Source organism: Pan troglodytes, chromosome 9, assembly GCF_028858775.2.
Source record: "Pan troglodytes isolate AG18354 chromosome 9, NHGRI_mPanTro3-v2.0_pri, whole genome shotgun sequence".
Lineage (NCBI taxonomy): Eukaryota > Metazoa > Chordata > Mammalia > Primates > Hominidae > Pan > Pan troglodytes.
The window spans coordinates 125985891-125994827 of NC_072407.2; the positions used below are offsets into that span (position 1 = coordinate 125985891).

At 39.0% G+C, this 8937-nt stretch overlaps 1 pseudogene; it reads left to right on the forward strand.

Moving 5' to 3' along the window:
- Window positions 1-7302: 7302 nt before the first annotated feature.
- On the forward strand, window positions 7303-8238 carry LOC100613459 (olfactory receptor 10D3-like; annotated as a pseudogene).
- The last annotated feature ends 699 nt before the right edge of the window (window positions 8239-8937 follow it).

The following is an 8937-nucleotide window of genomic DNA, read 5'->3' on the forward strand; positions in this document are numbered from 1 at the left end:
GCCTAAAACTTTGCCGCTTCTGTTTAAATACTTTTTAAGTTTTTAATTTTTGTGGGTACTTAGTAGGTGTACTTATTTATGAGGTGAAGGAGATGTTTTGATACAAGCATTCAATAAGTCATAATCAGATCAGGGTAAATGGGGTATCCGTCACCTCAAGCATTTATCATTTGTGTTACAAACAACCCAATTACACTCTTTTAGTTATTTTTAAATGTACATCTCTTGTTCTACACATATTTCTCTCTTTCCTCTTCTCTTCTTCTTTCCTAGTTTTTTACAGTGTTAAATTTTTAAAATTCTTTCATTTATTTCAATAGTTTTTGGGGGTATATGTGGTTTTTGGTTACATGGATGAGTTCTTTAGCAGTGAATTCTGAGAGTTTAGTGCACCTGTCACCTGAGCAGTGACACTCAATGTATTGTCTTTTATCTCTCTTCCCGTGCCCAACTTCCTCCACCCTGAGTCCCTTACTGTCCATTATATCAGTCTGTGTGTTTTTGCATCCTCATAGCTTAGCTCCCACTTATAAGTGAGAATATATGGTATTTGGCTTTCCATTCCCGAGTGTCACTTAGAATAATGGTCTCCAGCTCCATCCAAGTTGCTGTAAAAGACATTATTTTATTCCTTTTTATGCCTGAGTAGTATTGCATGGTGTATACATGCCACATTTTCTTTATCCACTAGTCAGTCGATGGACACTTAGGCTGGTTCCATATTGAGAATTGTGCTGCTATAAAAGTGCATATGCATGTGTCTTTTTCATATAACGACTGCTTTTTCTTTGGGTAGATACCCGATAGCGGGATTCCTGAATCGAATGGTAGATCTACTTTTAGTTCCTTAAGGAATCTCCACACTGTTTTCCATAGTGGTTATCCTACTTAGATTTCCTATGTGTCTTGGTCATTTCACCCGCTCAACCAATTGAAGGAGGAAAATCGTGGACATTAAGAAAATTCTTGTAGGTTGCTAAGTTCAATGATCTATTAGTACGGTGGCAGTGAGAGAGAAATGGAAGGGAGAAGTCTTAGGGATAAGTGTATATGTGTGTCAGGAGAAAGGCTTATGGGGGAAGGTGGATGATATTGAAGATGAGAGTCTTTGTTCAGGAACCTTATTTTGAAGTTAGTATAAAAATTAGAAATTACCCCCACTCTCAGTATCTATTCTTACCAATATAAAAACTTCTTTTAACAAGCATATATATGTTTATTCTGTTATTAAAGACTAAGGGATAAAATTGCAAATATCTGTGAGTGTGATGATAGTGAAATTCAAAATTTATAAGAAGCTAATAATACAAAAATTTAAAATTTAGAGTTGGGAGAAAATATCTAGTTTGCCTTCCTTTGCAGGAGAATAATTTTTTTTCTGTTTCCCTATACGCTCAAGTTGGAGGTCTTCAGTAATCAAAAATCAGTACTTTCTCAATGACTCTATTTATGGTTAGTGGATATCTATCTGATCTTAGATTTTTTTGGCCTTGACTGATGTCAGATAATTTTGTAAGAATGGGGTTGGATGGAGATAACAGCACTGAGTACTGACTGCAGAGAAGTGAGAAGGATTTTGAAAGTGTATCTAAAGTACTTTGAGATATTTGCACTTTTTCCCAGGACAAGTTTGGACCAGACACCCATGCCATTTGGAAGTGTGAATTAGGTTACTGAGCTAGAAACAGAATGGGTCAGATTAAAGAGAGAGTTTGTGCACTTCCAGCCTGCAAAATGATCTTTTAATTCTACCAGTATATTTACCTAACACACTGTTTTGAGTCTGAAGAAAATAACATTTTTTTCTGATCTGTGTGTCTTTCTATGTCTTTTAAAATCTTGCAGATTTTACAAAGTTCATTTCTTTTAAAAAATTCTTCTTTCTTTTTTTTATTTTTTAAGAGGTGGGGTCTTGCAATGTTGCCCAGGCTCTGGAGCACAGTGGCTATTCACAGGCATAATCATAGGGCACTATAGCCTTGAACTCCGCCCTCTAGCGATCCTCCCACCTCAGCCTCCTGAGTACTTTTTTTTTTTTTTTTTTTTTTTGAGACGGAGTCTCGCTTTGTCACCTAGGCTGGAGTGCAGTGGTGTGATCTCAGCTCACTGCAAGCTCCACCTCCCAGGTTCACGCTATTCTCCTGCCTCAGCCTCCTGAGTAGCTGGGACTACAGGCGCCCGCCACCAAGCTCGGCTAATTTTTTGTACTTTTAGTAGAGACGGGGTTTCACCGTGTTAGCCAGGACGGTCTCGATGTCCTGACCTCTTGATCCACACGCCTCGGCCTCTCAAAGTGCTGGGATTACAGGCGTGAGCCACCATGCCCGGCTCTGAGTACATTTTTAATTATATCTTCATCACATGTGCAATGCTTTTGTTATTACTACATTATGACTCTTAACTTAGTCATGTATACTCAAGCCTTGGTTGTTAAACCAACTTCATTAAACATTTACTACTACATACCAAAGCATTTTATATCCATTATCTCTCTTACTCTTCACAACAACCCAATGAGGCAGGACATATTACCCATTTTTCTTTTGAAGGAGACAAGGCACAGAGAGGTTAAGTCAGCTACTCAAGGGCCCAGAGGTAGCAACTGACAGGGACGTTTCAGCCTATTGACAGCAATACCGATAATGTAAAAAAAAAAAAAGTGTGTCAAATCAATGTAGGAGAACGCTTGGTTACAATCATCCAGTTTACTTCGCTTTAACTTGGTACTCACTAAGCAGTTTCCTGAAAGAGTATTTTGCTTTTTTTTTTCTTTGAGACAGAATCTCGCTCTGTCGCCCAGGCTGGAGTGCAGTGGCACTATCTTGGCTCACTGCAACCTCTGCCTCCCGGGTTTGAGTGATTCTCCTGCCTCAGCCTCCTGAGTAGCTGGGACTATAGGCACATACCACCCACCATGCCTGGTTAATTTTTGTATTTTTAGTAGGTACGGGGTTTCACTACATTGGCCAGGCTGTTCTTGAACTCCTGACCTCAGGTAATCCACCCACCTTGGCCTCCCAAAGTGCTGGGATTACAGGTGTGAGCCACTGGGTCCGGGCAAGTATTTTGCTTTGAATCTACAATTTTCCTATTTGGAAAACAATATGCCAACCCATCAATGCATGTATTCTAATGAATATGGCTTTTTATTTCTCTTTGTAAATTTACATATTGGCATTCTACATACATCATATAAAATAACATATGCAATTTATATGTAAGTCTTTTGAGAACCAATATCCCTGATTTAATCTGGCTGGTTGACAACTACTAAATTTCTGCAGCAGATTAAATGGATAAATGACTTGAAAGGTTTAGAGACAACACTTTAAATATAAAGAATAATAACATTTCGAGGTTTGTGTCACTTGTTACTTTAGTGACTCTTGAGGTTTTGCCAAGAACAGCAGTTCTGGGAAGCTGAAATGAGATGATATTTCTAGGGGCTCATTATTGCTTGTATCTTCTCTCTCTCTATCTCTGTGTGTGTGTGTGTGTCAATGAGTCATAGGGATAGTAATTATGAGATGTATAAGCCACTTGAAGAAGTAATTCTGGAATTACTTACATGCAATATGAAATACTCAACTTATAATAAAGGCAGTTGAAAAAAGGAAGATTGGGGCACATCAGTAACTAAAAATTATCTCAGTGCTGGGCTGATTTTCACCAGTTCTATGATGTTTTTTATAGTAATACAGAAGAAAGAAATTGAAATGACAAGCTGAAACTGATAATCAAAGTCATATATATTTTTTCCACAATTCACATGCTGAACTGTTTAATATGTGATACAATCCAAAATAATTCACTTTTGACTAGATGATGATAATGATCTTGATATCTTCAAAGCGTTTCTATGTTTAAACCAATAATCTTTTAAGGGCTTATATGCACTAGGAATAAACTTAGAATCTTAGCCTATGGTCCAAGAGATGTAAATATCCATACAATGGAAAACTATTTGTCGTTATAAAGGAACAAAATATTGGTACATGCAAAAACAGAGATACCTCTTAAAAACATTATGTTTACTGAGAGATGTCAGGTCAAAATGAACACATATTTTATAATTCCACTTAAAAGAAATGTCCCCAAATGGCAAATATATAAAGAAAGAAAGTAGATTTGTGGGGGCCTAGTGTTGGGGATAGGAATGAGAATAACTATAATGATCGTGAGGCGTCTTTTTAGTGTGAGGGAAAAATTCTACAATTAGGCTGTGGTGATAGCTGAAAACTCCGTAAATATATATTCTTTGCAAATATGTATTTACTGAATTGTACATTTAAAATGGGTGAACTTTCATGACATGTACATTACTTCTCAATAAAGCTTTTAAAACACATAGAAATTATCACTAGTTACAAAAATTTAAGATTTTATGTTGATTTGATTTAACACAAAACTAAAGAACAAGAAAATGGGTAGGAATGAGAGACTCTGCATGTTTACTTTTTAAATTCGTATTCAAAATATTTATTCTATTTTGTTAGAATTGGGCATAAATGTTAAATGCAGTCAGACTGAAACTCAAATCCAAGCTCTATGGTTGACTTTTGGAGTCAACTTTGGCAACTGTTTTAACTATTTGAGCCCTATTTTTGTCTTTAAAAGAAAATAAAATTTAACTAATGGGGCCAATGCAAGAATAAAACAAAGGGGCCTTGGGCAGTCTGGTTTTTAAAAAAGAAAGATTCTCAGTAAGCAGTCATTACTGTTTTAAAACATGGAGGTGGCAGTCTCTTCTGTATTTTTTTCTGGTGTAAAGAAGCACAATAATTATAAAAATGCTGATAAACTTACTTATACAACAGTATAGTTGTAATTTCTGTGCCTTCTATATTTTCTCAAAGGGATTTTAGTCATAACATTTTTAATAAACCCATTTGCTTTTTGTTTGTTAGCCAGTAAAAATAACATGCTCACAGATGTACTTAATCTACCCTTGTCCACTCCGATCCATTCTCTACACAGCAGTCAGCAGACTGAATTCCTAAAATATACATCCAACCAAGTTACAGTAATTAATGTATGCTAAAATTAATGTCAGTAGCAGTCTTAAAGGAAAATAAAGAGAAAATGTGCATGCTCTCACTCATAAGTGAGAGTTGAACATTGAAAACACATGGACACAGAGGGGAACAACACACACCAGGGCCTGTTAGGGGGTGGGGGTGAGGGGAGGGAACTTAGAGGACGGGTCAATAGGTGCAGCAAACCACCGTGGCGCGTATACCTATGGAACAAACCTGCACGTCTGCACATGTATTCTGTTTTCTTTTTTTTTTAAGAGGAAACTAAAAAAAATAAAATGAATAAAATATGAATTCAATCAGTTGTGGAAGTGATAATGGGGGATTATAAAGCAAATTGTAGAAAAACAGGTGCAGCTGTGTTTTATTTTGTTTTTAGCATCAGATGGGATTGTTGCCTGTTTAAGTGGTTGCTTTCCTAATTTCTGGCTCTTTCTTCAAACCCAGATTCTCCAGGTAAAGGATCACCGGGCAATCTCAAACATCTGAACACCATGGATGGCTCGCTCCTAGAGGAAAAACAGCCCAAGAATTATTGTTAATTAAAGAGCTTTAAACTGAATATAACTAAATGTCACTGTATAATTGCATTTCAGTCTAAGAATTAATGAGGTAGATGCAGTGGGGAGAAAGAGAAGGGAAGAGAGGAACACCTCCAGTCTAATTGCTCCCTTGGTTCCACACTTCCTTAGTGCCCACTAGGGAAGAGGGTCCCAAAGAAACTGAAGACTTTTATTCACTCTTGAGGGCTTGCTTGCTGCTACTTCATTCAGGGGCCAGGGGCACTGAGATTTTCTGGCCTGGGTGGCTGAGTCTGAAAAAGAGGAACATTCGGCTTTTCTAGCCCCAGAGCCACAGGTGATCCACAGCACCTAAAAGCAAAGGAAACAGGGCTGGGTGGACGTAGGGCCTGGCTTTCAGCCCAGGACAGCCACATTTCCCTTCAGTCTGTGAGTGCCTTTTCTCTGGAGTGCTCCCCTCTCATCTTCTGATGAGTTCTACGCACCAGAGGAAGGTGGGAAGAACGTGGGAATTGGCTCTGCTTGACTTTGGGCTAAATCTGACTTAGTTGACTCCATGGTATTTTATTGAGCTATTACCTGGTTAATGAAGCTTAACCTTAGAAATTTTAGGAAATGAATCAGATGTAAAGTGATAATGGGGAATTATAAAGCTAATTCTAGGAAAAATGATGATTATTTGCAGTCAAGTCACAGATATAATTGCTATTGGACACTAAACTCTTAAAAGAAATGGCTGTTTTTAATATCAGTAATTATCTATTGCTTTTTCCTACCTACATATCATCTTTTCTATTCTTTTATTTATTTTTATTCAAGTTATTTTTGGGACAGGGTCTCACTCTGTCACCCAGGCTGGAGTGCAGTGGCATGATTTTGGCTCACTGCAATCTCTGCCTTTTCAGCTTTAAGGATCTCCCCACCTCAGCCTCCCAAGTAGCTGGGACTACAGACATACACCACCACACTCAGCTAGTTTTTTCTTTTTCTTTTCCTTTTTTTTTTAATTTTTGAAGAGACAAGGCGTCACTGTATTGCCTAGGCTGGTCTCAAATCCCTGGGCTCAAGTGATCCTGCCATCTTGGCCTCCCAAGCTGCTGGGATTACAGGTGTGAGCCGCCATGCCCAGGCTTCCTTTCTGTTTTACGCCCACTAGACAATTCTCAGTTTTCAGTTACTCTAGCTGCTGATTGAGAAAGCTGCCTCCCGGATCAGTCACATGAATGGGTAATCTCAGAACTGCTACAAGTCAACTTAGAGAAATGCTGTGGAATAAGGCACACATTAAATAATCTGATGAATAAATTTTTTAACAAAGATGGGTAGGAGCCAAAATTATGTAGGTACTTTGCAGACATCAATGCATTAATGTACACAGGAACCATAATATAGTATTTTACTATTTATATATATTCAGAAAAGATTTAAAGAGTTTTTTTCAAGGTCATCTGATGTCAGAGTGGGCAGCGTGTTTAGTATGTAAACTCAGATACTTCCAGTTGTAAAGTTTATTCTACACCTTCTATATCAACTCTAGTGTTGTCTCTTCATTTTACTTATGAGGAAACAGATGAAAAATAGATTAATAACTTACCGAAATGTCACTCATTAATTAGTGACAGGATTGAACTGACTCTTATTTAGAAGTTCTCCACTCTATATAGTTATTATCAGTTTGTGATAGGCTCTATAAAGAGTTTTTTGCAGGAAAAACTCATTCTTTGATGTTCCAGGACTAATTTGACATGAAGATAAAGAATCACACTCCAGTAACTGAGTTCCCCCTGATGGGAATCCCTCACACAAAGGGGATGGAAAATGTGCTTTTTGTCTTATTTCTGGCCTTCTACCTCTTCACCTTGCTGGGGAACCTACTCATTCTTCTGGCCGTCCTCACTTCCTCCAACCTCCACACCCCCATGTATTTCTTCCTGGGAAACCTGTGTTTGATATATTTTTCCCTTCAGTGAGTTCCCCCAAAATGATGCTCTGCTTAGTGGGACAAAGCTGCACCATCTCTTTCCAGGGTTGTGCCTCCCAGCTCTTCTTTCACCATTTCCTGGGTTGCACCGAGTGTTTCCTGTACACTGTGATGGCCTATGACCGATTTGCAGCCATCTGCCACCCTTTGCGATACACGGTCATCATGAACCGCAGGGTGTGTGCCCTCCTGACGCTAGGCACCTGGACGGGGAGCTGTCTGCATGCATCTGTCCTCACACTCCTCATCTTTAAGTTATCCTACTGTGGCCCCAATGAAGTGGACAATTTTTTTCTGTGATATTCCGGTGGTGCTGCCCCTGGCCTGCGCAGACACCTCTCTAGCACGGACAGTGAGTTTCATCAACGTAGGTGTTGTTGCGCTCATGTGTTTTCTTCTTATCCTCACCTCTTATGCTTGCATTGTTATCTCTATATTGAAAATCAGTTCCTCAGAAGGTAGGCGCAGAGCCTTCTCAACCTGCAGTGCCCATCTGACGTCCATCCTGCTCTTCTATGGACCAATAGTCCTCATTTATCTCCGACCTGCCTCCAGCCCTTGGCTGAACTCTGTGGTTCAGGTGTTCAATAATATTGTTACCCCTTCCCTGAATCCTTTGATATATACTTTGAGAAACAAAGGTGTAAAGCTGGCACTGAGAAAGGTGCTCATTCAAGGAGTACATAATTGTGGAAGGTAAGCTTTATATCCTGGTCTGTCTTTACAGCTTTGTCTTGAATTTATCTGGGGGCAATTAGCTCCTATATTTTGTTTGATGACTGAGTACCAGGTGCTATTTACAAATACTGATACATGTAATGATTATAATAATCATATGAAGTAGATAATATTACTATCTCGATTTATGAGGAAAAAATTAAGGCTCTGAGAGGCTGAGATCTTTCTGCAGTGTCGTGGAGTTAAAAACTTCCTGGGCGAAAATGTGACCCCAAGCGTCTTAACCATGTGCTAATGCTGCTTCTGTAGTGTCTAAATGGTAACATAAATACTTCTCTCAGGAGCTTCTTTTCGGTTTACACAGAATATTCTTCAATTTGCCAGCAAATCTAGTTCATTAAATTTGCTCCATTGATTTCTATAACTTTTTGTGAGTCTATATTTTGATGGATGACATATGTCTGAGTCTGATACCAAGAAATTATCTGGCCGGGTATGGTGGCCTACGCCTGTAATCCCAGCACTTTGGGAGGCTGAGGCAGGCAGATCACTTCAGCTCAGGAGTTCAAGACCAGCCTGGACAACATGGTGAAACCCCGTCTCTACTAATAATACAAAATTAGCCAGGTGTGGTGGCGGGCACCTGTAGTCCCAGCTACTCAGGAGGCTGAGGCAGGAGAATCGCCTGAACCTGGGAGATGGAGGCTGCAGTGAGCCAAGA